This window comes from Ambystoma mexicanum, chromosome 11 (assembly GCF_040938575.1).
Source record: "Ambystoma mexicanum isolate Mex_15411 chromosome 11, UKY_AmexF1_1, whole genome shotgun sequence".
In the NCBI taxonomy this organism is placed as follows: domain Eukaryota; kingdom Metazoa; phylum Chordata; class Amphibia; order Caudata; family Ambystomatidae; genus Ambystoma; species Ambystoma mexicanum.
The window spans coordinates 1,203,502,004-1,203,529,176 of NC_090934.1; positions in this window are offsets into that span (position 1 = coordinate 1,203,502,004).

The window sequence follows — 27,173 nt, forward strand, 5'->3', positions numbered from 1 at the left end:
GTGCAGTTTTAGTGATTTTAGCAGGGGAGAGCAGGGGAGAGGGGGAGAGAAAGCGGAGGCAAAGAGGAAGGTTTTGAGGTGCTTCCGGAACCAGAGATGGTCTCCTCAAGTTTCAGGGAGGCAGGGAGGCTGTTCCAGAGGGAGGCCCCTGTTGCGGAGAGAGATCTACCCCCAACTCAATGCTTGGAGAAGCGGCTGACCATGAGGGAGTTGGAGGCAGATGAGCGAAGATCTCGAGAAGGAAGATATTTAGGTAGAGAGAGTTGAAGGTATTTTGGCCCAAGGCCCCAGAAGGCCTTGTGGACAAGGCAGAGGGTTTTGAACTTAATCCTCGCAGCCACTGGGAGCCAGTGTAGTGATTTTAGTCCTGGAGAGATACGGTCCCTGGTCTTGACGCCAAGGACAAGTCTCGCAGTCCTGTTCTGGATGAGTTGGAGGATTTAATGATCTGTATAATTAGTTGTTTCTCATGATCTAAATTGTGTTTTTATTCTCTTTCTCTTACTGTCTTTCTCTCTTCTTTCTTTTTCTCTTCTTTAATCTTCTTGTTGTCATTTCTCATTATTTTATTCTTTTCGTCTTTCATCTTTTCTGTCAAACCTTTTGGAGGATTGAGCAGATATGCTGTACTTTAAAAAAAAGTTATTTTATATAACAATGCTATTGTGTACATGTTATTGTTCTTGTTTATATTATGTGAATAAACATAATTTTGAAGAAAAAAATAGAAAAAAAAAATTCTTAATAAAACACAATTTATATTTGTAAAGTATTTATGAGTACGAATAGAAAAATCAAATAAAAGTCAAGAGAAGGGAGGGTTATGGTTGGCCGTGCACCCAACCTGTTTTAATTAAACATGCCGGGAGGTTAGGTTTGGAGGAAACTGTTGCTGAGGGTTTAAAGGAAAGAGGGTCAATTGAAAATTAGTGTTAGATTTAGGCACTTTTAAAGGACTGGTTAAAAGGAAAATATTCAGTTTGGGATGCTTGGGGTCTAAACCAGCAGATTTTGTTCAAAAGGAAACAGGCAGCCTTTTTATATAAACGGTTTAAAAGTGAGGGGCCTTTGAGGCTAATCTCTCCATCGGCCAAACCCAAACCTAATGTCTCTGCATGATTTTTGGGAGAGCTACCGCCAGGTTCTCTGGCAAAAGAGGGGCTGCCACCCCACCGCTGTCTCTGTAGCACCAACCCGAAAGCGCGAATATTGGAATCCTTTGTGCGAGTTAAAATTGTGCAGACGGAGCTGGTTGCAAGGCTACTCCAGTGGCAGCATGGAGGGAGGTGGTGATAGCCACATGCTGAGCTCTCAACCAAGCCAATGAAAAACTTGGAGATGTCCCTAGATGGCCACGCATGCGCGGCTTTGCAGGATAATCCCTGAGTCTCCAAAGAGGGCGGTGCCTCCAGCCCCCCCATGCTAGTTGCTTCCCATTTTCGGTAGGGAGGGTGACTGGCAGTATCACTGCCTTGTGCTTTATGAATGTAAGGCACTCCCCATATTATTTATTAGTACCGGCGAGAGTCAAGCAGAATGCAGCAGGCATTCTGATTGCTCTCGCTGGATCCTTACCCGGCCGAGAATCCTTCGATTCTCGGCCGGGATTCCAGCCGCCTTGTCCTCGGTGGGGGGCGTGGCAGCCCCTCAGCCAATGAGGGGGCTGGAAGCGGGGCCATCCCCGCTCCGAGCCTCCCCGTGGCTGAGAGGCGGCATTTGCCCCCCGCCGGGGACTCGGGTAAGGCTTTTTTTTTTAATTCCCTTTCCTCCCTCCTCCCCCCAACCCCACTTACCTTCTTGTTCCTGCTTCCCCGGCGAGGGACGAGGGAAGCCTCCAGCCGTGTGGAGACTCGGAGCTGCTCCGTGCCCCCACACGCCTGGAGGCTTCCCTCATCCCTCGCTGAGGATGCAGGTATGTTTTTTTTTTTTACCTTTTTTTTTATTCCCGTCCCACTCCCGCCCTCCCAACCCCACTTATCTTGTTTTTGATCCTTTTTCGGGAGCGGATGCGCTGTGAACACTTGTGTTCCTAGCGCGTCCGCTCCCGATGGCTGCCATGGAAAGGGAAAACGGACTTTGTTTTCTCTTTCCATGGCGGCCATTTTCTTGGTTGTTTCTTTTTTTTTTTTTCTATCCCAAAACACTGCAGCGTTTCAGGACAGAAAAAAATGCTTTAAGTGCCCCGGTCACGCACATAATACGGGCCAGGGTACTAATAGCAATATGAACTTCACGGCGGGGCTTTACCGACTCAGTTAATGCCCCGGGGCCTACGTTAAGTATAACTATGGGCCCCGGGGCATTACCTGAGTCGGTAATGCCCCCGCCGCTCGGGTCATATTGCTTAATTATATGAATAGGTGGGATTCTTTAAGATGTAAAGAATGCAGGCCCCCAGAGTACCAGAGAGTTACACAAGCAAACGCCCATCTCTCAATACCAGTCTGTTCTACTATGGAACGTTCAGAGCGAAGGCATTCTTTCATAGGCATTCTAGCAGTCATAACATTCCAGGACTGGTGGGCTCTGTGGAATACAATTGGTGACTGGGAGAACATATAACTGTCAGGACAGCAATATATTTCATAAGTACTGCTAAATATCTCCCTGAAGGGTGTAGCGCAGATACAACAAGCTGCTTCGGGGTGGCACTCCACATGGAGGTGTTTGTGTCGTAAAACTTTATGTTGGCAAGCACAAATAACAGCTCTCACCAAACACAGAGGGAAAAGGAAAAGGCAACGCTTCCAATACCAGTATTTACATCACAAATCTATTGGTGTTACGCAGCGAGATAGAATTCCTTTAGCCGAGGGAAATGTGGATGGATGGACTATAAACACAAGTACAGCAGCTCCTAGGTCCCCAGAATTAGGACGTTGTACCACAGAATCATACTTTTCATTGATGACATGTTCATAGGCGGCTACCGTTGACTGTGATTTTGACCTCTGCACAGGCTCTGAAAACTTGAAGCTTGGCCGGGCTCCCAGTGCTGGCACACCTCACAATGATATGATATGATAGGTTATTTATAATGAACTTAATACCCAGAGGTTTCTAAGTGCGGACCAGGGGATCGAAACTGTGGTCCTCCGTGTCATCTTGCTTCGAAGGTGAGCACGTTGCCTCTGAGCTCTCCTCCCGAGACTATACCTCTGCTCGCTATTTCTGCTCCAAAACATAAGTGGAGTTGCCACTTTCTACTTTATTTATTTATTTTATTCAACGTTGTTTGTAGTTTGATAAACAAACTTTTACAACTTTCTCTTACAGTTCTTGTTTCATAACAGTTCCAACAATTAAAATACAAATATAAGACAGCAACAAAACTACATTTCTGCATATTACATTTCTCCATTGAGTTAAAATATTTACACTTATTGGAGAATATTTACCTTTGATCGCTCCATCTGTTACTTGGATAACTGTGGTAATTCTAGGGCAACAACATAAAACCCAACCAATGGGATCACACAATGTCATGATTTGTCAAGTTCCCAATCAGATAATTATTCTAGTGCCATAATTCTTGTGACAAATCTTAGCTAGTATATGCCTTTGTTTATCCAGATAATATAAGAGACCATACACATAAAATAACAGCTCCATATAAAGAGGGTATTAGTATAAAAGCAAGAAATAAACAGGATATCAGCTTCCATCAGCCTTTAGGAAAAATGCAAATTATTTTTTTTCCAATTCCATATTTAGAATGCCCAAAAACCTCATCAGGCGTAGAATGACCTTAATGCTGGTACCCCACATACATGTGAGCCATAGCCATTCCCTTGTCACCATCAAGGCTCCCAATATCTCAATTCCGAATACTTCAATTCTAACTGTTTCGAAATAGACACAATAAGTAGTCAGGTGCTTTAAGGACTCGTACTTATTTAGATCCTCACAGAATCTACAACCATAGCTACTGAAGGGTGTAGTACAACCATAGCTACTGAACAGTGTATTGCGCACTGGCCAGTTTTTTATTCTATCCAATGTGTGTATTAGGTTTAATTTAAACCTCAAATACAAGACCCTTGCTTTGTAACAAGGGAATTGTAATAAGTATGGTTTGCGAGGTAAGCGAGCTGTAGAAAATATAGCCTCTTCCTTATAACTCTTCAGTTTCTCGATAGAGTTTAAGGTTGTGCACCAATCGTGCGTAAATAAACACATTTTTACGTGTGCTTGCCGAAATTCTAAGTCAGCAGGAGTTAGAGCTAAATCGGCCAATAGTGCAACCAATTTTTTATAATATTTTCCGATTGATGGTGAATTGGCAGCGTTTATCATTATGCCCAGATCTTTGTATAGGTAGTTTTTAAGAGGAAATAACATCTTTCCCAGATTTGATAGCTTTCGCAATTGTATCGGGCAGACAAAGACGTCAAGCCTAACTCCTGTCTTAATATCACAGTGGGTAAATAATTGGCCAGGCGCAGCACCCCACTCCATATGCGTCCTTGCAACTGGTCAAGAAATTGGTCAATGTCAGCTAGACACATGTCCAGTGCATATATTAAGATGGACTCAACTTTGAGGGTGTAAAATTCAAAGAGAGGAAGTAAGGAGTATTTGCAGTATTTGTTAAGTACCATGCGCATTTGTGTGACAAGAACTTTAGATTTTTCATTTAGGACTTCCTTCCATGTTGTGATTGCAGTAGAGTCAGTTATTGTGTAACCTAGGTATCTTATTGAGGAAGCTCTCGGAATAAGAGTGCTGCCGATAAACCACTTCCAGGAGCAAGTACGTCTCTTGCAGTTCTTGAATATAAATATGTATGATTTTTCTGCGTTAAATACTAGGTTATGTGAGCAGCAATATTCAGCAAAGAAAGTTTTGTTTGGAGGCCAGAAGGTGATCGATAAAATAAAACAATATCATCAGCGAAGGCAAGCCAGTGTATTTTCAGGTGGGCTAGTTTAGCAGGATAGGTGATTTGTTGCATCCAAATGCCATTAATACCACATAAATACAAATTGAATAAAGTGGCCGCCAGGTTACAACCCTGCTTGACCCCCACCCCAATCAGGATGGCATTAGTTGTTGAACCTGTCTGATTTACACTGACGGAATAAACTGTATTTTTGTGAAGTTTTGCAATTAAGAAAATGATGTGCAGTGGAATGCCCAACATTAGCATTTTGTGCCAAATAATCCCCGCACCACGCCATCAAAGGCAGCTGTCAGATCTATGGAAGCCATATATAGTGGCCCAGAGTCGACAACCTTTGTTTTGGCAAGTAAGTGGGCCATTAGTGTGGCATTTAGAGCAATCCCCATCTGTGCCCGAAAACCAATTTGGAAGCGAGAAAGAATGTTGTGTTGCTTCAAATGGGCATGGAGATCATGCAGTAATAGAATTGCAAATACTTTGGCCGCAGCGTCAATAAGGGCGATGGGCCGAAGCTTTGTGGGGTTTTCTCTTGATCCCTTTTTATGGATCGGGACAATTATTGAGCCTAGCCAGGAATGAGGGATGACTAGAGTAGCTAGAATGTTGTCAAATTGGCACTTCAATATTTTGGCCCAGAGCAGGGGATTATGTTTAAGCATGCAGGGAGGAATAACATCAGTTCCTGCAGCTTTGGAGTATTTTAGGGCATTAATTGCACATTCTATGTCATGAAGAGACCACAACGGGAGAGCTATGTTTGGAGAGATGTTTTTTTTGCATTAATAGTGACAAACCTTGAAGGAAGAGCAAATGTATTCTTGTAATACGTCACCCAGGCATCTGCAGGTATTGTGGAGGCCTGATAGACGGTTAAAGTGTATGAATCGGACCTGAGCATTGCCCAGGTTATTTGCCGATCATTGCGGCATAATGAATGCAACATCTTCTGATTAGACAAATTATGAAAATGTTGTTTCAGGTTTATGCACTTATTATGATAGGTATTGCAAATCCTCTTTTTTGCCTCAAGTACTCCTCAATTGAACTACTTGGGCCTCATTCCGAGTACGGCGCTAACCAATGGCGCTATTAACGCCTTGGTTGACGCCGTGCCCGGACCGGCAGCGCCTTGGTGGATGGCGGAATTACCGCCCCATTCCAAGGTTGGCGGGGCGGTAATTCCCCATTCACCAAGGCTCTTCCCCATTCCCAAATGAGCCCCCATAGGGCTCAATGGGAATGGGGAAGATGCAAATAACGGTGACCGTTCATTACGGTCACCGTTATTGGCTTGGAGGCCCCTTTGCGCCCTCGACTTTAACACCTGCTCAAAGGGCGAGGGTGCAAAGGGAACTCGGAGTATGGCGGTAAGGGATTACCGCCACCGGTCTCGTTACCGGTGGCCGCTATCCCTTACCGCCATACTCGGAATGAGGCCCCTTGTGTTTTTAAGTTGATGCAAGGCAGCATTTTTGAGCCATTTAGCAAGTTGAATTCCACAGCCACCACGATCTAGGTTCATGTGCAATAGAGTGGGGTTTTTGTTTCGTGTGGTGGCCATCACACTTGCTATCACCTCAAAATATTGCCTGGCGCCAATTTTGTCATATGATTAAAATTTTGTGGAGCTATACATCCAGGCAAGCCTGGCATCAATTTGGGCATTCATTTTGTCACAAAGCCTGTCATTCCTTCTCAGAGAAAGTCCAGGACGATCGCCTTCTGGAAATACTTGATTGATATCTTGATTCAAGTTGTTGATAGTCGCCTCAATAGACAGCTGGATTATAAGGTGGTCGCCGAGGCCTGAATCAAGTATCTCGATGTTGCTACACTGATCCTGCAAATTTACAGAAGTTGCAAAATGATCAATACACAAAGACAAAGGGCCTCTCCTCCACGTGTGCCCTGATCCCGGCATCTGAAATGACACGAAAACTATATCTCATAGTGCTAGATGTTCCTGCCATAACCAGCCTCTGACTACAGATGGAGAGGGAGAATCATCGGCTGAGTTGTATGCAAACAGTTCCCGGCATTCAGCATGGAAGTCCCTGGCCATCAATATTCGACAGGCCGGATACTGTGATAGTACTTTGTCAAATAGCTCGTCAAGTACATCAAATGCATTGGCAATTTTTACTAAGGCAGGGTTGTGATACACAGATATGCATAGATAGTAAGTCAAATGAGACTCAATTAAGGAAACTAGCACAGCTAAAACGATGTTGATTTATGTACAGCCTGTGAACTCATATTTAGGTTTGTATTCAAGCAAATGGCAACACCACCATATGGTCGCCCATATGGTCCTCGTTCGGCAGGTACTTGATGGACGTAGCATCCTGGCAGTGTGATTTTTTGTGTTGCCATTGTTTCTTGACAAAAAAGAATACCACAGCTACGCAGGTAGGTCGCATTATTAAACCATGTGTATAAATTGTTAAAACCACATGAGTTCCATGAGAAAATTCTCTGGGAAGGTTTATTTTGTGGGCACATTGTCCATGGCGGGATTCAAAGTGGAAGCCAGTGAAGTCAGCCACGACCAATCTTTGCTAACATTAGACAGAGCGACCAACTGTGCAATTACTGCGGATTTGAGCTCCCCCTGTGTGCTTGCAGGAGCATGTGATGGTGCAGGTAGGGTGGGGGAAGGTAGTGGGGTTTCATTGAAACATATTGCATCGTCTAGGGAATCAAAAGATATAGGTGATAACCCGATCAGTTGTAATTTGTGTGTATACTACCGCACCAAGTCCGTTATGATATTGGATTGGACTTTGCACACCATCCGATGGTTCTGAATGTGGGGCAGTGTGACCCATTCTATGTCATCCGAGTGCAAAGTGCGCAGTGCGGGAATTTGCCTGAATGCCTTCAACAGAGCAGAGCGATTCAGGCGTTTGGTTCTGTATATGTCAGGATCAGTCTCCCACCCCATGATGGTAGAAGATGTTACAGCCAACATAGCACTGGGAGCAGTTCTAGGATCTAAAGCTTCTAAAGGGCATGTCAAAGGCAGTTCCCCCCTGTTTGACGATTCAAAAGAATTTGCATTTTTCTCACTAGTTGAGTTAGATGAGTGCCCAAAGTGCGTACCTGAATGTAACTGGTCTGTGGTGGTGCTATTCTGAGATGAGTTTATAGCCTGTGTGGCTTTGGCGTCATTCGGAGCTTCACAAGGACTTTTTCCAGCTTGAACCACTTTGGTGCCCATTGGCTTGTAGAAAGCTGATAAATGCGTTTGCACAATGTTTGGGGTTTTGTCCAGTGAGGCGTGCAAGGCACTAGACGAAAGGCCTATGGTGCTTTTAATCCCACCGAGCTTTTGCGGACAAACTGCTGAGTTTGTTCCCTTTTTGCATGGATGAGTAGCACCATACTTTCCACTTTGGTAGAGAGTTGAAGTGCTTTTCTGCTTTCTTCGGATAATTCCTCAAGTGCGAAGCCTTGCTCAGTCTCTACACAAACCTCTCCTGTGCTGCCTAGGTTCGCAGGTGAGCAAGAGGTGCCTTTTTTTATATTTTTTTATTTTTATTTTTTTTGTTGGTTGAGCCCCAGCGGTTTTTAGGACTGGCTGAGGCAGTTGCCTGTCAACCTTTCTTTTCAGAGCTCTGAAGAACAAGCGTGTCTCTTTTCGGGAGGTAAATAGTTGTCCTGTAGTGGCAGAATAACCCGGCATATTCGGATGGAAAATTTCCCCAACCTCCATGTCCACATCTGGGTCATTTCACTCCGTGGGTATGTCATTTGGATTTTCCTGCGTAAATAATAGTAATTGATCTATCCTTTCAGTGTTGCTGATGACCCTTTGGCATAATTGGCATAATTGTGCATGTGTAAGTATCTGATTTGTGGAAGCCTCCTGTGGGGCAGCAACTGTTTGTGCGAACAATTGGGCAAAAGAATACACAGTAGGTGGTATAATATGCCACACTCCTCTAGGAGCCTCCTCATCTATGGGCTCTGTTTGCATGGCGATGCTCACAGAGCTCACAGGGCTGCCCTTCACAGTGAAGGGAGTCTGCAAGAATAAACCCTCCTAGTTTATTTATCTTGAATAAGATTTGGTTCAATGATGACTTGCAGTCCCTTAATTCGTAGTGAGTGTAGTCATGCCCTCTGCCTAGCAGATTTCGAATTATCGATAGTACAGGGTAGGATGCCTCCAAGGTTTGCATGTCCTCTGATGGCTCAAGGAGGTCAAAGCCTAGAGGGGGAGCTGGAGCCCTTGAGGAGGGCGAGGAGGCAGCTCCTGATGTTGGGGGAATTAGATCATTATTGTCCGGGAGGGATGCAGTCTGGGGAGATTTATCAGGCGGTGAGGTAAGTAACAGTTTTTTGCAAGCTACGTTGGCTGGGGGCATGTTGGAATTATCAGACATTTCACTGTCCTTGCTGTGCAAATGTACGACCGCCCTCCTACAACTTGGTAATGTTACCGGAGTGGAAGGGTCAACAGAAAGACATACACGTTTTTCTAATGCAGCCAGAACTACCAGGCCTAAAATAGAGTTGTCAGAGGGAGATAAGCTTGGATGATGACTGTTGGCCTCTCCTGTAACACAGGGCTCATCCATCCTCATACTGAGAAAGCTTTTGCGAGTCGAGGACGTACGAGCAAGGGATACTGTCGGAGGAGAAGCAGCCGAGGTGGAGAATGGAAGCAATGATGCTTCACCCTGCGCACGCGCATAAGCAAATGCGACTTCATGACAATTTAAGTTGTTTGATGATGCCGCGTTTTCACTAGGTAGAAGGCTTCTCTCTCTTTCTAGATGTTCCATATTAACAGTTTCCACAATACGAGGTGGAGGCACACTTACAACTTTCTTTGATTTTTTAGAATGTGCGTCTTTAGCCACTGAATTGCGGGGCGGCCGACCACTAAGAAGGGAGTATACCATTTAAGAGTAATAACATTTGAGGGTGGATGCAAAAGTATAATTTCAACCAAAGCCTGTATAGCTTGTTATAGGCACTTACCATGTAATGGCTGTTCACAAACTTGACTTGGAGCCACTCCACACTACTTCAATGCCCCCCAACCCGCCCACCCTAACAGCCCAACAGCCACATGTGATCCACTTCCGGGTGCGTGGGCCCGGTGGTATTTGTGGAAGTGCAGAGCCTCTCTGTGAGGCAGTGGGCGGGGCTAGTAGCGAAGGCATGTCACTGTTTAAATGGAGACGTGCACTGCGGCAGAAGAAAATAACGTTCTACTTTTCAATCCGATGCAAAGAAGATACAAAGATCAGATGTCTTGCTTACACGGGGGTAGCCAGCCAACATTGCAAAATATGTATTTTCCACCAACCCCCCCCCCCGCACCCTCCTGAGTGGTCAGGAGAGTTGGGAGAAGGGACCGTGGGTGGTTTGGAGTCTGGGATGGGGATAAGAGGACTCTGTTAAACGGGCGAAGATTGCAAAAATCCTGAATCTCTATACTGTATTTTAGAAAAATATTTGGGAATTCATGTGTTTTTTTCTCCTGCTCTTGAGTAGTCAGTGAATATTTTTTTTTTCTGTTCAATTTTCACTACTAATGTTCATGTTCTAGTTCCTTAGCCAGAGCGTCAACGGTTTAAATAATAGGAGAATACATGGGACAGTGATCAATTATATTGACAGCCACAAATCCCATCAGAAAACCGGCCCCAACGAAATGCAGCACAATTGTGTTGATCTTTCCATTAGCAAACCAATGAAATGTGTGTTTGAGAGAGGGTTAAGCTCCTGTACATGGAACACATTGACAATGTTGGGCCAGACAGGGTAACTGAACAATGCGCTGATGCTGCTGCTGCTCCGCTGGGGATGCCTTGCTGATGCTGCTGCTGCTCCGCTGGTGATGCCTCGCTGATGCTGCTGGTGCTCCGCTGGTGATGCCTCGCTGATGCTGCTGCTGCTCCGCTGGTGATGCCTTGCTGATGCTGCTGCTGCTCCGCTGGTGATGCCTCGCTGATGCCTCGCTGATGCTGCTGGTGCTCCGCTGGTGATGCCTCGCTGATGCTGCTGGTGCTCGCTGGTGATGCCTCGCTGATGCTGCTGCTGCTCCGCTGGTGATGCCTCGCTGATGCTGCTGCTGCTCCGCTGGTGATGCCTCACTGATGCTGCTGCTGCTCCGCTGGTGATGCCTCGCTGATGCTGCTGCTGCTCCGCTGGTGATGCCTCGCTGATGCTGCTGGTGCTCCGCTGGTGATGCCTCGCTGATGCTGCTGCTCCGCTGGTGATGCCTCGCTGATGCTGCTGCTCCGCTGGTGATGCCTCGCTGATGCTGCTGCTGCTTCGCTGGTGATGCCTCACTGATGCTGCTCCGCTGGTGATGCTTCGCTGATGCTGCTGCTGCTCCGCTGGTGATGCCTCGCTGATGCTGCTGGTGCTCCGCTGGTGATGCCTCGCTGATGCTGCTTGCTGGTGATGCCTCGCTGATGCTGCTGGTGCTCTGCTGATGATGCCTCGCTGATGCTGCTGCTGCTCCGCTGGTGATGCCTCGCTGATGCTGCTGGTGCTCCGCTGGTGATGCCTCGCTGATGCTGCTGGTGCTCCGCTGGTGATGCCTCGCTGATGCTGCTGCTGCTCCGCTGGTGATGCCTTGTTGATGCTGCTGCTGCTCCGCTGGTGATGCCTCGCTGATGCCTCGCTGATGCTGCTGGTGCTCCGCTGGTGATGCCTCGCTGATGCTGCTGGTGCTCGCTGGTGATGCCTCGCTGATGCTGCTGCTGCTCCGCTGGTGATGCCTCGCTGATGCTGCTGGTGCTCCGCTGGTGATGCCTCGCTGACGCTGCTGGTGCTCCGCTGGTGATGCCTCGCTGATGCTGCTGCTCCGCTGGTGATGCCTCGCTGATGCTGCTGCTGCTCCGCTGGTGATGCCTCACTGATGCTGCTGCTGCTCCGCTGGTGATGCCTCGCTGATGCTGCTGGTGCTCCGCTGGTGATGCCTCGCTGATGTTGCTGGTGCTCGCTGGTGATGCCTCGCTGATGCTGCTGCTGCTCCGCTGGTGATGCCTCGTTGATGCTGCTGGTGCTCCACTGGTGATGCCTCGCTGATGCTGCTGGTGCTCCGCTGGTGATGCCTCGCTGATGCTGCTGCTCCGCTGGTGATGCCTCGCTGATGCTGCTGCTGCTCCGCTGGTGATGCCTCACTGATGCTGCTGCTGCTCCGCTGGTGATGCTTCGCTGATGCTGCTCCGCTGGTGATGCCTCGCTGATGCTGCTTGTGCTCCGCTGGTGATGCCTCGCTGATGCTGCTGGTGCTTGCTGGTGATGCCTCGCTGATGCTGCTGGTGCTCCGCTGGTGATGCCTCGCTGATGCTGCTGATGCTCCGCTGGTGATGCCTCGCTGATGCTGCTGCTGCTCCGCTGGTGATGCCTCGCTGATGCTGCTCCGCTGGTGATGCCTCGCTGATGCTGCTGGTGCTCCGCTGGTGATGCCTCGCTGATGCTGCTGCTGCTCCGCTGGTGATGCCTCGCTTATGCTGCTGGTGCTCCGTTGTTGATGCCTCGCTGATGCTGCTGCTGCTCCGCTGGTGATGCCTCACTGATGCTGCTGCTGCTCCGCTGGTGATGCCTCGCTGATGCTGCTCCGCTGGTGATGCCTCCCTGATGCTGCTGGTGCTCCGCTGGTGATGCCTCGCTGATGCTGCTGGTGCTCCGCTGGTGATGCCTCGCTGATGCTGCTGGTGCTCCGTTGTTGATGCCTCGCTGATGCTGCTGCTGCTGCTGCTCCGCTGGTGATGCCTCGCTGATGCTGCTGGTGCTCCGCTGGTGATGCCTCGCTGATGCTGCTGGTGCTCCGTTGTTGATGCCTCGCTGATGCTGCTGCTGCTGCTGCTCCGCTGGTGATGCCTCGCTGATGCTGCTGCTGCTCCGCTGGTGATGCCTCGCTTATGCTGCTGGTGCTCCGTTGTTGATGCCTCGCTGATGCTGCTGCTGCTCCGCTGGTGATGCCTCACTGATGCTGCTTCTGCTCCGCTGGTGATGCCTCGCTGATGCTGCTCCGCTGGTGATGCCTCGCTGATGCTGCTGGTGCTCCTCTGGTGATGCCTCGCTGATGCTGCTGGTGCTCTGCTGGTGATGCCTCGCTGATGCTGCTGGTGCTCCGTTGATGATGCCTCGACTGAAATACACTATATCTTAAAGCTTTGTTAGTCATGTCCTCATTTTATAAGATTTTTTAAAGCTTGGTTTTGTTAATTTCTTCTGGAGCTAGGATGCATTTTTGAAACCCACCATAACATTGGTGGGCTTTTGTAAACCTGGCCGAAGAGCTAATCACTGCTTGTGAAATGTGCCACGTGTGTGACCCCCAAAGGAGTTGAAAGGCGTGTTCCCTTGCTGGGTTGTGGATCGCTGTTGGTTTTTTGTTGTCACTGCACGAACGTGGTAGTTCTGTCCAACAATGCAATGCAAATGATATCAAATACAGGTAATATGCCCACTTCCAAGTTATTTTACATATGTATAGTGTTTGGATGTATGCCATTGAACTGTAGGTGAGCTACACAGTGGTGATATGGCATATGTGACTTGTTAATCCAAATTGCCTATTTAATTGTAAGAGACATTTGTTAAATCCTGATTTGAATTTCAAATGTCATCTCAGTCCCAAACCCCGTTTCGAGTACTCTGGGGTCTTAAGCAACGCATCGTAAAACATTACCTTCCGGAGGAATCTTGCATTCATGTACTTGGAAGGTTTTAGACTAGCAATGCATCATCGGCCCGAGACAGAGGTCACAATCTTGTGGCACACGATGGCCAAAGAAGTGTTAGTGTTGTGGGATGCAAGACCACTAGTGGCTAGGCTTTAATGAGAAGGGCGCGTGTCCTAGGGCTGGGTGTTTCACATACGCAGTTGAAATCCGAGGTCATTTGAATCGCTCTACCTGCTCTGAGTCCTCTATGATAATAGGCCCATATTATTATTTATTTGTGTATTCATGACATGTGGAGTTTTTGTAGCATCTTATCACTGCATTGAGGTCCCTTCGGAGCTTGAGGAGAACGATAAGGTGGGGAGCTTGCAGGGGTAATGTCTTAATGAGGAGCTATCGAAAGAATGCATGAGGCCTAGTGGCCTCAATACGAGGCTGCCGACGGTATTTTATTTTTTCTGGCACCCAGAAATGGGCAATTACCGGGTCATTACGGTCTTGCCGGTATTAGCCCATTCCAGGGCACTGGGAAAAATTCTTCCCCATTCCCATCTGAGCACCATAGCGCTCAATGGGAATGGGGGAACCGGATGCACCGGCAAAACGGTGCCGGTGGATCCGACATGCAGTGCTCGCGGGTGCCTCTCTGCCCGCCATGTCAGACTTGCTTACCGGTACCGTACTTCCCGGACCGGCAAACTTGTAATGAGGCCCAATGACATTCTTACAGACCATGTACCGTAAGAATGTGAAATTAACTATCGTAGTCGGCCTGGCAACATTTCAGATAGTACAAGAGCTAAGACATAGATAAGGAAGGGAGGGGGAGAGTGGGAAAGAAATGGAAACAGGCAACTACTGTACTAGGCCTGACGACATTTCTGGTAGAGCCGGAGATTAACAAGAAGGTGAGGGAGAGGGGTGCAGAAAGGGAGGGGAGGAACAAAATAAACGACTACCGTACTTGGCATGACGACATTTCAGATAGTGCTGGAGGGGGGGAGGTAAGGAGTGGAGACAAACAAGGATAGTGCTGGAGGGGGGGAACAGGTAATGGGGGGGACAAACAAGGTTCCTTCCATCTCTGTCCTGGTACGGAAGATTTATCTCAGACTGCTGTCACCATGTTTTATTTATTTCATGGAGAATATTTGAAGGGTGAAGTATCACCTTTGTCAAGTCATGCAGTGCCTTTAAAAATATATATTTTCTTTATGTTGAAGTTATGTATATTGCCAGCACGTCACCTGATGGTCACTTTGCAGTACTGGGTAGTGCTGAAATAAATGGAATCATAGTGTTATGCTACGGGAGTTCGACCCAAGCCAGGTGCAGGGAAGGATTCCCCTCTCTGCAGCTCATCTTCGCTTACCTCTACGACTCCATTGCTGGTGTAAACACCATGTTGAACAGTTCACTTATTAACAATGTTCATAAGTGCAGTGGGTGCTGTCCTCAGGTGGAGCTTGGGTGCGTTCCAATGTGCGGGGCCCTGTCTTGCTAGTGATCTGCCTCTGTGGTTACAAGTTAATTGAAATAGACCTTGGGGATCTGGCTGTCATGTTTCAAAAATAATATTTTATGGTTTTAAAACAATAGCTTCTCCAACAAAATAAAATAAAACATAACACAACCGGGTGATTCACAATTGCATTTGAATACTAAAGGATTTACATTCAAAACAAAACAGGGAAATAGTCAATAGAATGAGGCTGACGGGGTGCAGGGTAAACCCCCTAGACCTCCCCATCTCATTTCCCCATAATTTTTCACTTTTTCCCAGGCAGCCCCAGGCATTGCAGACTCTCTTCTCAAGGGCCATGCACATATCCATTTCAGAGATCCATTTACTCAGTTTGGGACATCCCACCCCCTGGCACCCATACAGAAGCGATAGTCTATTCCACCAGGCCAACATCAGTGGTTAGAAATAACTTTTCATATTTACTAAAACAGTTTCTCCTCAAATCCACAGGAGTAATCGTTTTGGATCCAGAGGGATCTCCATGCCCATGACCCTGTTCAGTTTATCTAAACATTTCCTCCAGAAGTGATGAACTTGCGGGCGTTCTCAAATGGTGTGCATGAAGGTACCCTTCGACCCTTCATATCGCAGACAACTGGCACGGTTAGTGCGACCTGACTGAAACAAAGCTACCCGAGTATAACATACTCTGTGAAGTATTTTGAGTTGTATCAGCTGTATTCTTTCTGGGATCCCAATCTCCCAGGGAACATCAACACGTCCACCCATTCCTCTGCTTCTATTGAGCCCACGTGCCTCTCTCACCTGGCCTTGAGGCTTGTTTGGTCCCTGGTCCCGATGGCCGCAATAACACCTCATTTATTTATTTTATTTCCTTTCAGCACGCCTCTGTGTGTGGGCGGGTGACTGCATGCTGCATATCTTTAGCATTACATCGCTTTTAAATTGTACTTTTTCTTTTCCTTGTATTTGCCATACTTACATGGCAGGAATTTGCCTGGCTTCCCTTGCAAATATGCGTTGCGGTCTGTCTTCACTGCTCATTCCCCTGAGTGGGAGGGACAGAGCTAATGCGAAATGTGCCTACATAATTGCATAATATTCCGGGAGTGCAGCGGATGAGCGCAGTGGTCAAGGGTCTCATGTGCCAAAGTTGCGACAATGTCAAGCCCGTCTGCGCTCATCCGTGTGCAGTCCGAGCCATGGAGCTTGCCATATACTTTTCGCTACCAACGCCTCCTCTGCTGGGCACCTATTGCGTGAGCCTTTATTGTCACATGCCCCTTCTAATGCCATCCTGCCGCATAATTTTTATTAAGGCTAGCCAAACTAATGCTGAGCAGTCCAATACTAGGACCTCCTTCTTGCATTGTTTACTATTAAATGCTCGCTCACTAGTTTCATATGCCCATGACGGCTATGACTTCATAGATGACTATCACCCAGATCTTCTTTTTGTCATGGAAACATGGATATGTCAGCACTCTGACCCCTCTATATTGTTAGCATTAGCTCCCAATTACAGCATCCTCCATCTGGACCGAGTGTCGACTCACTCTGCTGGTGGGATTGCAGTAATTTATAAGTCTATATTTCATATGTCCTCCATACAAACTGACCACAGCATCAAAATGGAATCTTTACTGCTGCGTCTCACAGTTTCTGCCTCCATGTCTCTGACGGTGCTGCTGGCTTATCACCCCCCTGGCTATGACTGCTCTTTTCTGAGTGATTTCCCTGCCTTTGTTTCTGAACTTCTATTAAAACATTCTAACCTACTCATTGTTGGTGATTTTAACCTTCCGATCACCTAAGCCAGTGAGCACGCAATATCTCAATTATTTACCACTATTTCAGATTTAGGTCTCCCACAGCAGGTTACCAACCCAAAACACACCGTCTTGGCAACACTGTAGATCTTGTGTTTTCTGCTGAAGAGGTTTGTAGTATCTTTCCTGTGTTCCCATTGACTTGGTCTGATCACTTTGCAGTTCCATTCTCTATCCCTACTATGCCCTGCCTTGACTCGGCCAACACAGTTCTTCTGGAAACATCCTTGGCGCTCTACCTCTTGTCAACAACTATGTAATCATATTGAGTCACATTGTGCTAGGTCATCTCCCTTTGCGCTAACCTTTTTAGCCCAGGCATTTGTGTTACGCTCACCTGGTCTCTGCGGAGGCGTTGGGGCACGGTTGCACCCCGCCCAGGGGTGAGGTCGCTCGTGTCCAACCTCGCCCTCTGCGCTTATGTGGTGACTGGTGGTAATAGGTGATGTTGCTCGGACTGCTTCTGCATGGAGAATGGGGGTGTGAGTATTCCAGCTTGTGCCCTGATCCCCTTGCAGACCCCTTCTCCCAAACCGTGGTACCCGTGGGATGCGCTTACCCTGGAAAGCCCACCTGTTGATTTGTTTTGGCGAGCACTCCATCCTGTGCTTCTGGCAGGGGCGCTTGTATGATCTGGACTGAGTTCCTTCACTGGTCCCTTGCACGTGGTAGTGCGGTCCTGCTGTGACTAAACCACTATACTTCAGGTAAGTGTTCCTGTTTGCCTTTGTCTTTACTCGTCTGTTTTTGTTGTATTGTAAAGTTCATTGTCTTGTATTGTTGTCCATTCCACTTTTGATGTTTGCTCTTTTGCTTTCTTCAGAAGCTGCGGAGCTCAAGGCGTCAGCCGGAGGGAATGAGGAATGAAACTGCAGCGGAACAGTAGCTGGTAAATTGTTAACTGGGGGGCACGCAGGGTTCAAATGTGGCACGGCCCTAGGACATATGTTCTAACCTTGTCTTTCTTCTTCTTCACAGGGTCCGAGTTCATGGATGCAGAGTGCAGTGCTGCGGCGTCGGGATCAAGATCACTGGATGTCAGGAAATGAGTCTGCAGATGAAGCAATGAAGCGATGAAGCGATGAAGCACCGGATTCCTGCAGGTGAGTATGCAGGAGAACGCCTGGTTTTAAAGGTAAGTAAAGTGGTCCAAGCGGCGGTGAGCGTCAGGTTGCACGCAACTGCACAGTAACGCAAAGCACTGGCCTTAAGGATGGAGCAGCTTACATAGCTGAGCTTCTGAAGCCACGCCTACCAGGTTCAGCCTGCCTGTCACACCCTGCCACACCCGATGAGTCAGCACATGAGGATGTTCTCTGAAATAAAGGCTTTCAGCTCCTGGAAAGTTCTTGTAAAATAAAAGCACTCCTGCACTGAAATAAAGTGAAAGCACTCCTGCACTGAAATAAAATGTTCCTGCTCACATCTCTATATGAGCCTGGCACCAAAGGTGCCAGGACTGAGTCCAGCCAGGGCCCCTGTGTTTATGGGTCCCAAAGGGACATACGTGTGTCAAGTGACCGGTTGCCCCCATTACTAGATGGTGTGGTCTTTGTGTTCTGGGGCCTGTGGCCATGATACTTTGTCAATGTGGCTGGGTCCATTGGCCCGTTGAAGCTCTGTACAGCTAGGGTTCATCTGTCTGAACCCTGGTACACTGAAGACCTAAAGGCGTTAAAGCTACTCCGTAGGCAGGTGGACAGAAGATGGAGACTTCATTATAATCAGCCCATAAAAACATGTTCTGTCAAGCGCCAGTAATTACCAGGAAGCAGCTATTTTCCTGGCCAAACAATCATTCTTCAGTGAGAATGTCTCAGCTGCTATAAACCAACCTTAAGCTCTCTTTGGACTGGTAAAGTTGCTATCTTCACCGGCGAACCAGCCTTCCAAAGTGGTATCCTCGGAAGCCCTCTGCGACTCTTTGTCTTCTTATTTTGAGGATAAGATTTGTTCTATTCACAAAAATCTCAACAGTGTAGGCTCTTCTGTTGACTGGCCGAAGGTTTCTTCTGTTTACACTGGGTCTTCGGTAGGCTGGGCTTCATTTCCTACTTTCTCTGTACAAGATGTACTATCGGCCATAAATAGTTTAAAATCCGCTTCCCCTTGCACCCTATTCCTCTTTCAATTCTGAAGGATATCTCTGCCAACATTGGCCCCTGGATCACATTGGCAATTAATCACTCCCTTGCCTCGGGTCTTATCCCTAACGATCTAAAACACACTCTGGTGATTCCCCTACTCAAGAAGCCGTCTCTGGACCCTGCAGTCCTCTCAAATTTCTATCCCATTTCTCTTCTCCCGTTCACTATGAAGGTGCTTGAATCTCTTATTATCCGACTTCTTGGCACTTTTCTAGATTCTTCTCACTTTTTCAATCCTTTTCAGTCTAGGTTTTGCCCTGGTAGAGGAACTGAGTCAGTGCTTGTGGCGGTGGTGAATAATCTTACATGGCTGATGGACCAGGGTGGGGTTGGAGCACTGATTTGTTTAGATCTATCAGTTGCCTTTGACACTGTTGACCATCCCACCCTGGTTGCCCATCTCTCATCTGCTGGCCTATCTGGCACAGTGCTCAAGTGGTTCACCTACTTCCTCTCAGGACGATCCCACTCGGTCTCCTTTCCCCCTTTCAAATCCAAACCTACCCCTCTGTCATGTGGTGTCCCTCAAGGCTCCGCAGTATTCCCTATTCTTTTCAACATTTACATTTAGTCTCTCCTTGGTATCATCCAGTCTCACGGCTTCCTATGTCACTCCTACATTGACGAAACACAGATTCTCCTTCGGGTCGATCTCTCCTGCTCCGATACTGCTGCCCGTTTTAGGGGCTGCTTAGAGGATGTGGGTGAATGGATGTCCAGGAATTGGCTGGAGTTAAACACTGATAAAACTGGTTGTGGGTACAACAGATCCCTCATAGTACTGTACCTGTGGTTTTGGCCATCTAGTTTGGGCCTTTTCCTGTCTTCTCAGTGAAGGATCTAGTTGTTAACATTTCTGACACCTTATTAGTGTCCGACCAGATATCAACAATCTGCAAATCCAGTTATGTTAGGCTGGTGGTCCTCTGTAATGTTCTTCCTTACATCAGTGCACATTTTCATGCTCCTGTAGTCTCGTATTTGGTAATGAGATGCATTGACTACTGCAATGCGCTCTATTTGGCACACCGTGCCCTTCTATTACGCCGACCTCAGTTACTACAAATCATTGCTGCTAGAGCTGGAACCCACCCTCCCTAGGGTGCACACAAATCTCCTATTCTTCGTCAACTACACTTACTTCTGGTTGAGAAGAGGGTGTTGTTCATGTTGTTCTGTATTGTGCATAAAGCCTTCTACAAACAGGGGGCTGAATATCTTCAGGCTAAATTTCTCCCCTATACTCCATCTAGAGCACTCTGCTCTCAAAACTCTCTGACCATCTGAATTCCACGGACAAAGCTCTCCTGTGTTGGAGTGGCTGCATCAAAAGCTTGGAACATCCTACCCTATGCTTTACATGAGAAGGAGGATCATTTTTCTTTTTGTGTGTTAAAAACCTATCTTTTCAAATTTTTCTGCTACTTAGGGCCTCATTACACGGTAGGCGGTAAGGGTTTACTGGTACCGGTATTTTACCGGTACCGGTGAACCCTTACCGCCTTACTACGAGGTCCCTTTGCGGGTTGGGGAATTTAACGCCTGCTTTTTGCAGGCGTTAAAAACCAACCCGCAAAGGGACCAGGGAGCTAATTATGGTACCGCAATTTGCAGTGCCGTAATTAGCACCTTCCCCATTCCATTATGCCCTATGTGGCAAAAATGGGAATGGGGAAGGGCAATGGGGGAAGGGGGAATTACCACCCCACCAACCTTGGAATAGGGCGGTAATTCCCCTTTCCACCAAGGTGGTGCCGGTATTTTACCGGCATGGACCAAGGTGCTAATAGCACCTTGGTCCACCGCCATCCGTGTAATGAGGCCCTTAGTCTGCTCCCTTTCAGCTCTCCTTTCTGGTCAGCACCAAGATGCCCTTGGGTGAACGCTGCTCTCTACAAATTCCTATATCATAACATAACCTGGTATAGGGCAGATGTGACTTTGGTGCAGATAAGCTCTGTGCGTAAATTCACCTCCAGAGGGGAGTATGCTGGAATATGTTCCAAGGTTTGCAATTGAGCATTCATGGCATGTGGTAACTGCAAGTAGTGGAATTGTTGACTGTCATGTTTTGAGGATGCATACAGCTTGATTCATGGAATTTTTGCCCGGTTCAAAGTGAATTTGCACTGCTGAAAAGTGACTTTGCATTGCCGACATAAAACCTGATTCATGGAACGGTGCAAAATTGATTTTTGCTGTGCAAAGTCCAAGCAAAGTCATTTTGTACTGCAAAAATTACTAAACACTGATTTAGTCCGGACTTTGCAAAAATACACTTTGCACGGTTCCATGAATCAGGGATGGTGTTGGCAGTGCAAAGTCACTTTTTATCAGTTCAAATTCACTTGAACCAGACAAATATTCCATGAATTGGGCAGTCTGTAGATAGCTTCCTTGCTGGAATTCCTGCAAAACAACAGCAGAGACTGCAAAAGGCTCAGAATGCAGCAGCCAGACTAATTTGTGGTCTGAATTGAAATGACCATGTCTCAACTGCACACCGTACTCTAGATTGGCTGGCATTTGAAGATAGGATCAAATTCAAGATTGCCTGTTTGACATATAAGAGCTTGAAGGGACTTGCTCCAGCTTATTTAGCGGACAAACTGAGTCAATATCATCCATCTAGGCAGTGACACTTAAGAGATCATCTGCTGTTGAATATCCCCCGATCATGGCGTGTCTCCAGGGATGACAGAAGGTTTGCTATCTATTCTCCGAAATTTTGGAACAGCATACCTCAAGAAATCAGGTCCTTACAATGTTTCCAGCAATTTCACAGAGCCCTGAAAACCTTTCTTTTTAAATAATAGGTACATTGGATGCCTTGTCGGCTTTTTGCGATTAATTGCGCCTTTTGACTAATGGCTTGTAGTCAGCGCCTTCCTTGCTACCACCTGTGCCTTCATACGATTTTGTCCGTTCTTGTGGGTGTTATAAATAGCTCAAATCAAATCAAACTCTCATGCCAATAAGCTTTCTTATGGTCCACAGTATCTTGAAATTGATTCTAGAAGCCATTGAAGAGCCTTCAGGGATGTTTCTTTTCTTTATCATACCATGTTTAAACATATTCTGCTTGTGTCAGGTTCTAGACTTTCTGTAGTCTGTCTGCAATTGTCTTAGGGAAGTGGGTGTGAATTATATAACATGACCAGCTATAATCAATGCTCTAGATAATTCCACCCAATACTCTGATTGCACAAGAATTTTTCTTATCATTGAGAACTGGTAGTTGATGTTCTTGACCAAAGCCTTAATCTGGGGCCTGAAAGACAGAAGGTGGGATCCTGATTCTTTACTTGCTGGGAGATGGGTGGTGGTGATCTTAGGTTAAAGGCCGCTCAGAGAGGATAAAGCTGAGAGCCTATGTTCCCAAGCAGGAAGACCATGTTTTTGATCAATTAAGCACAGGCAGTGCTCTTGCAGCCAATGATACACATGATTTAGGCAATATATAGGTCCATTGAGTTGGTTCCCTGAGTCATTTTCCAAAAGGACAAAAATGTGTGTATCATCGGTATAAGTTTGGAAGGAAACATAAGCCTCTCAAAGAATCTGACTCACTGTGTGCATATCAATATTTAACAGTAGGCAATAAAGAAATAAACCTTAGGGTACTCCACCAGTTACTTTGCAAGTTGAAGAGGCTTCTGAATTAACCTATTGGCTGCAATTGCAAAGAAAGGATCAGGCCCAGTCTAAAGGTGTGCCAGATTTCATTGACCCTTCTTGAAGCCTTTGGATGGTAAACTGTGTGGTCCACAATGGGGTAGGCGGCAGTGAGACCTTTGATTATCAGCGTGGCTTGCTGGTGTTCCTCTAGAGTGATCAGGAATTCTTCTGGGACATGCGCTACAGAATGCACAGAACCTATCCCTGGTTTGAACCATGATTCCTGATCAAAAATAAGGAATATTTGTTCCAAAAGGGATTGCACTTGTCTTATAACTTCCCTTGCCATGATTTTGCTGGGGTAGGGCAGGTTTAATATAGGCTGGTAAGTTGCCAAGCTCTTTGAATCAGCTGTTGTTTTTTTCCATCAAGGGAGGATAACAGATGTTTAGGTGTGTCAGGAAGGATGTTTGCGAGGAAAGCAATATTTATCCAAGTGTTATCATAGACGATTGATAGAGGGAATGTCTCCATGTGTGTTGCTGGGCCTGGATCAGTTGGAAAGCCGGATGCTTCCATTTTTAACACCAGTTTATTAACCATTTCTGGTTCCATTAGTTTGAAAGTGGAGAAAACAGAACTCAGCAGAGGCGGTGGGATGTTAGGTAATGGTGGCATTTCATCTCATGCTTAATTAGAATGGACTCTCCAATCTTGTACACCCTTAAGTGCTCATGGCGCGTATGCTGCCCTTTTTTTGTGCAAAGGAATGCATGATAGCTCAGCAGTTAAGGGTTAACAAAAAGAAGTTGATCTTTGCAGTGTTGATCAGTTGCTTTGAGGATAAGTTTACTGGAATCTGGGTTGATAGAAGAAGATAGTGAAGATTTTCAGAGACCGATTTGACTCCCACCTGATTCTTTTGGGGATAAGCTACTTTGTGGCCATTTCAGCTGTCTTATGAAATCTTCCTCTGTGTCTGTTACAGAGATGTTTGTCAGTTTCGCATTCTGATGTCCAAGTTGTGGCCCACTCTGGTTTAACTCCTGATGTACTTTTTCTCATTTTCAATATCATGCTGAAGGCTCTTAAACCAGGAAGTAGTCATGGTGAATCTTAAATTTCGTTTCAGGGTTTTTATAGAGAAGAGTTTGCGCCCAGTTCTGGGTACTCGAGCACAGTGCAATGTTCTCTGTCTGTTCCTTGCCGCGTGCCCTCGCGCCTCTTCTTCCCCTGCACCTGTCTAATCTCTTCCTCCTACTCCCCATTAGTGTTAATTAGCACATGCGACACCATCATTTCGAATTCATCCCAATGAGCTTTTGTTTTCAAAACGTTTCCAATGTGAACTGAAAAGAAAACGCATGTCTATTAATAAACATGTACTTACAGTCAATTAACGTTATTTATAGGGAGGAGGTGAGAGAAAACAACAGTTTGACTCATTATTTTTTAAATGCTTTTACCTAGGTTCTCTTTTGTTCAGATTTGTTCTGAATATTTTGAGACTTGGTTATACAAATGTAAACTCGTGTAAGCAAGGCATTTAATTCGCCATGGCCACCGTTCACAAAGTAGGCTCGTCCCTCAATGTGATGCCCACAGCAGCCCACTGCGTCGTGCAGCTGGCTCGTTTATAACTAGCGGGCCCCCTCGTGCGTGAAGGGGATCTATGTTGTGGTGGGGAAGGGCTGCGCGCGCAAATGCTGCGCAGACTAGTCCTCCATGCGTGTCTTAGGCCTGATTCATGGCATTTTTTGTGCAGTGCAAAGTTATTTTGCGCTGATGCAAAGTGACTTTGCACTGCAGGGATACACTTTGAACTGCTCTGTGAATCAGGGTGTTTATTGGCAGTGCAAAGTCGCTTTGTACCGCACAAGAAATTGCATGAAGTATCGGACATGCACCCAACACTAAGATATGCATTGGAGCGCAGCAGACTTGTGGTGAATGGCTGGGGGTTCCTGCTTTCTTCAGGGCTCCTCCACTCCACCTGCATCTGAAAGTACATTGCAGGGTCCAGGCCTTTAATTAACCATCTATTGCAAATATGTTTTTGGCACTCCTAGTAGCTGCGTGTAGACGGAAAATTGTACAGAAGGGTTCATGAACTGCATACGTGTTTCAGTATAATAATAATAATAATAATAATAATAATAATAATAATAATAATCATTTGGCATTTATATAGTGCTACAAACCCTCGGGTATCTGAGCGCTGCTTATTATTACCCACGGTGTGTGGTGCTCTGCAAGTTAAAATGGGCAAACCTTACAATGCCTGACTCAAATGCTGGTTTGAACAGTGCAAAAGATTTGGCTCAAGCCAGTCAAGCCTTTCTAGAAATGGCTCGCTAGTGGAATCGAGTCAGTAAATGTTCAATTCAACTCATGCGCACCTCACACCGGCTCGAACCAATACAGGCTAATCGGTCACACTGGTAAGCATAGGGAACTATTAATTCCAGTCATGTCAAGCCAGCTTGACCTAATAAGAGAAGCTGATAACAGAAAAGGTGCATATTACGAGCAATATTTTGAAATTAAGACATATGACAGAACAAAGCACTGACTCAGGGGACTCCTAATGTGTTTGGCGGTGTTCCAAACAAATTGGTAATTCCATTACCGTCACTTTTTTTTCGTAGTAACGGAATTGCTGCCACTTTTACTGTGCTGCCAAATTGCACGTTTGGCATTTAAGTGCAGGAGAAACCTCTGTTGAAGTGCTAGAGGTATATCCTCCCTTTTAATACCAATGACTGTGAGGAATTTGACAATCCGCACGGTGGGTGAGCGCTCACCTGGGCTGTTTTAAAATCTTAAATGAATTTGAATGATGGTAGATCAACTTCTGGAAAATGTGTGAGGCTAATACGCACACATTTCCTATGCTCACCGCATGACATATGCATAGACCTGTGTACTCTGGGTGGACGCGGCCTACAGGCACAGTCCTCCCTGTCATATTTAGCTGGGATATGACAGCCAAGAGTACACAATGTCATCTCAAAAGGGGCTGAGTCAACCCCCCCCACCTGCTATGGCTAGCCTAATTAACTAGAAAAGGCTCCATGGATCTGCACTATCCTTTGGTTGAGCCCTCTAGCTGGTAGCAGCAGTTGCATACTTACCAGAGTTTAATTCCAACAGGCCAACATTGGACATGGCTGCAGAGTCTAACAAAGAAGACAGGAAAACCCAACACCCTTTCATATACACTGTGCCAACCTGATGCCAGCTCCCACCCTCAGTATCAATTGACAGTGAAATATCATGTCTGGAATTGCTTGTTTACAATAGTCATCCCTGCAGGGGCACCCCATTCAGAAGGTACGAATATGTGTTTTTTTTACGTAGTCAGAAAGTCTGGTCTAGCTGCAGCTTCAAGGGAGACCTGCTGCTTTAATCAGGAACCACAGAGAGGTCCATTAACCCGAGAGACTCTTTGATCCACAACAGACAGGAAGATGGGTGAGACTTAGTATTACATATTTTCACCCCTTTATCTTTTCTGTTGCAAATCACTCTGGTTATGACCTCACACATACAGGAGATGGTTGGTGAGAACCCAGAATTGGTTCATTAAGGTAGGCTAAGCCTTCACCAATCACTGTGGCCCATTTGGCTTTAAAAGAGGGCGAGTTTAGGGCTCTTTAGGAATGCGCATATGTAATGGATGGGATCACACAGAATAACTCCAAATCCAAATAACCAAACCAACTCACGAAGATGTCAAAGTACTGCTTTAATAACAATTATCCAAAACAGGGAGTTTACAACGAACATCAACGGATGTTCTCACAGGTTCTCTCAGCAATCTTCAGACTAATCATAGCTTTTACATCAAAAATATGTCATACTATGTGGCAATAATGAGAACACTTATCAAGGGTCAGGATTGGCTTAAGTGGGACATCTAAGTATACTACATTATATATTATATTATATATTATATATATTATATATTAGACAACATATGCCTACCTCTAAAACATGTAATCTTCAGAAACATTAGATAAACAGTTTATCAGTGGTTTTCAAATTATAAGGTCCTTTGTTATATGGACCACTACAATTGGTTGGCACGCTTGTGCCAGGTCTGGAACATTTGGTTCACTCTGCAGCAAGCAGTAATCCCAGACTCAGGTGCAAGGAGATGGAGCATGACTTTACCTCCCCACCCAATTTGCCCAGCATCTCTCATCACCCATGCCTTCTGCCATGAAGATTTAATTTAACTTGGCCTTGCAAAGTATCCTTGTCTTTCAGAATACATGGGAGTGAGAGCACTCATTATCGTGTTCTGGGACTTCAAGTTCAAATGATTTGGTGCATTTTGGAGGTTTTAAATGTGCTAAATGAATTAAACTTGGCACTCTTGGTGTTCCTTCATTGCACCTTACCAAGGGATGATAGCTCATTTCTAGAATAGATAGCTGACCTTGGCTGCTTCAGTCTTGACTCCAGGTCAGACAACCTTGCCATGCAGATCCTTGATTCAGCTTATTCTTGCTGCGACACAGTTCT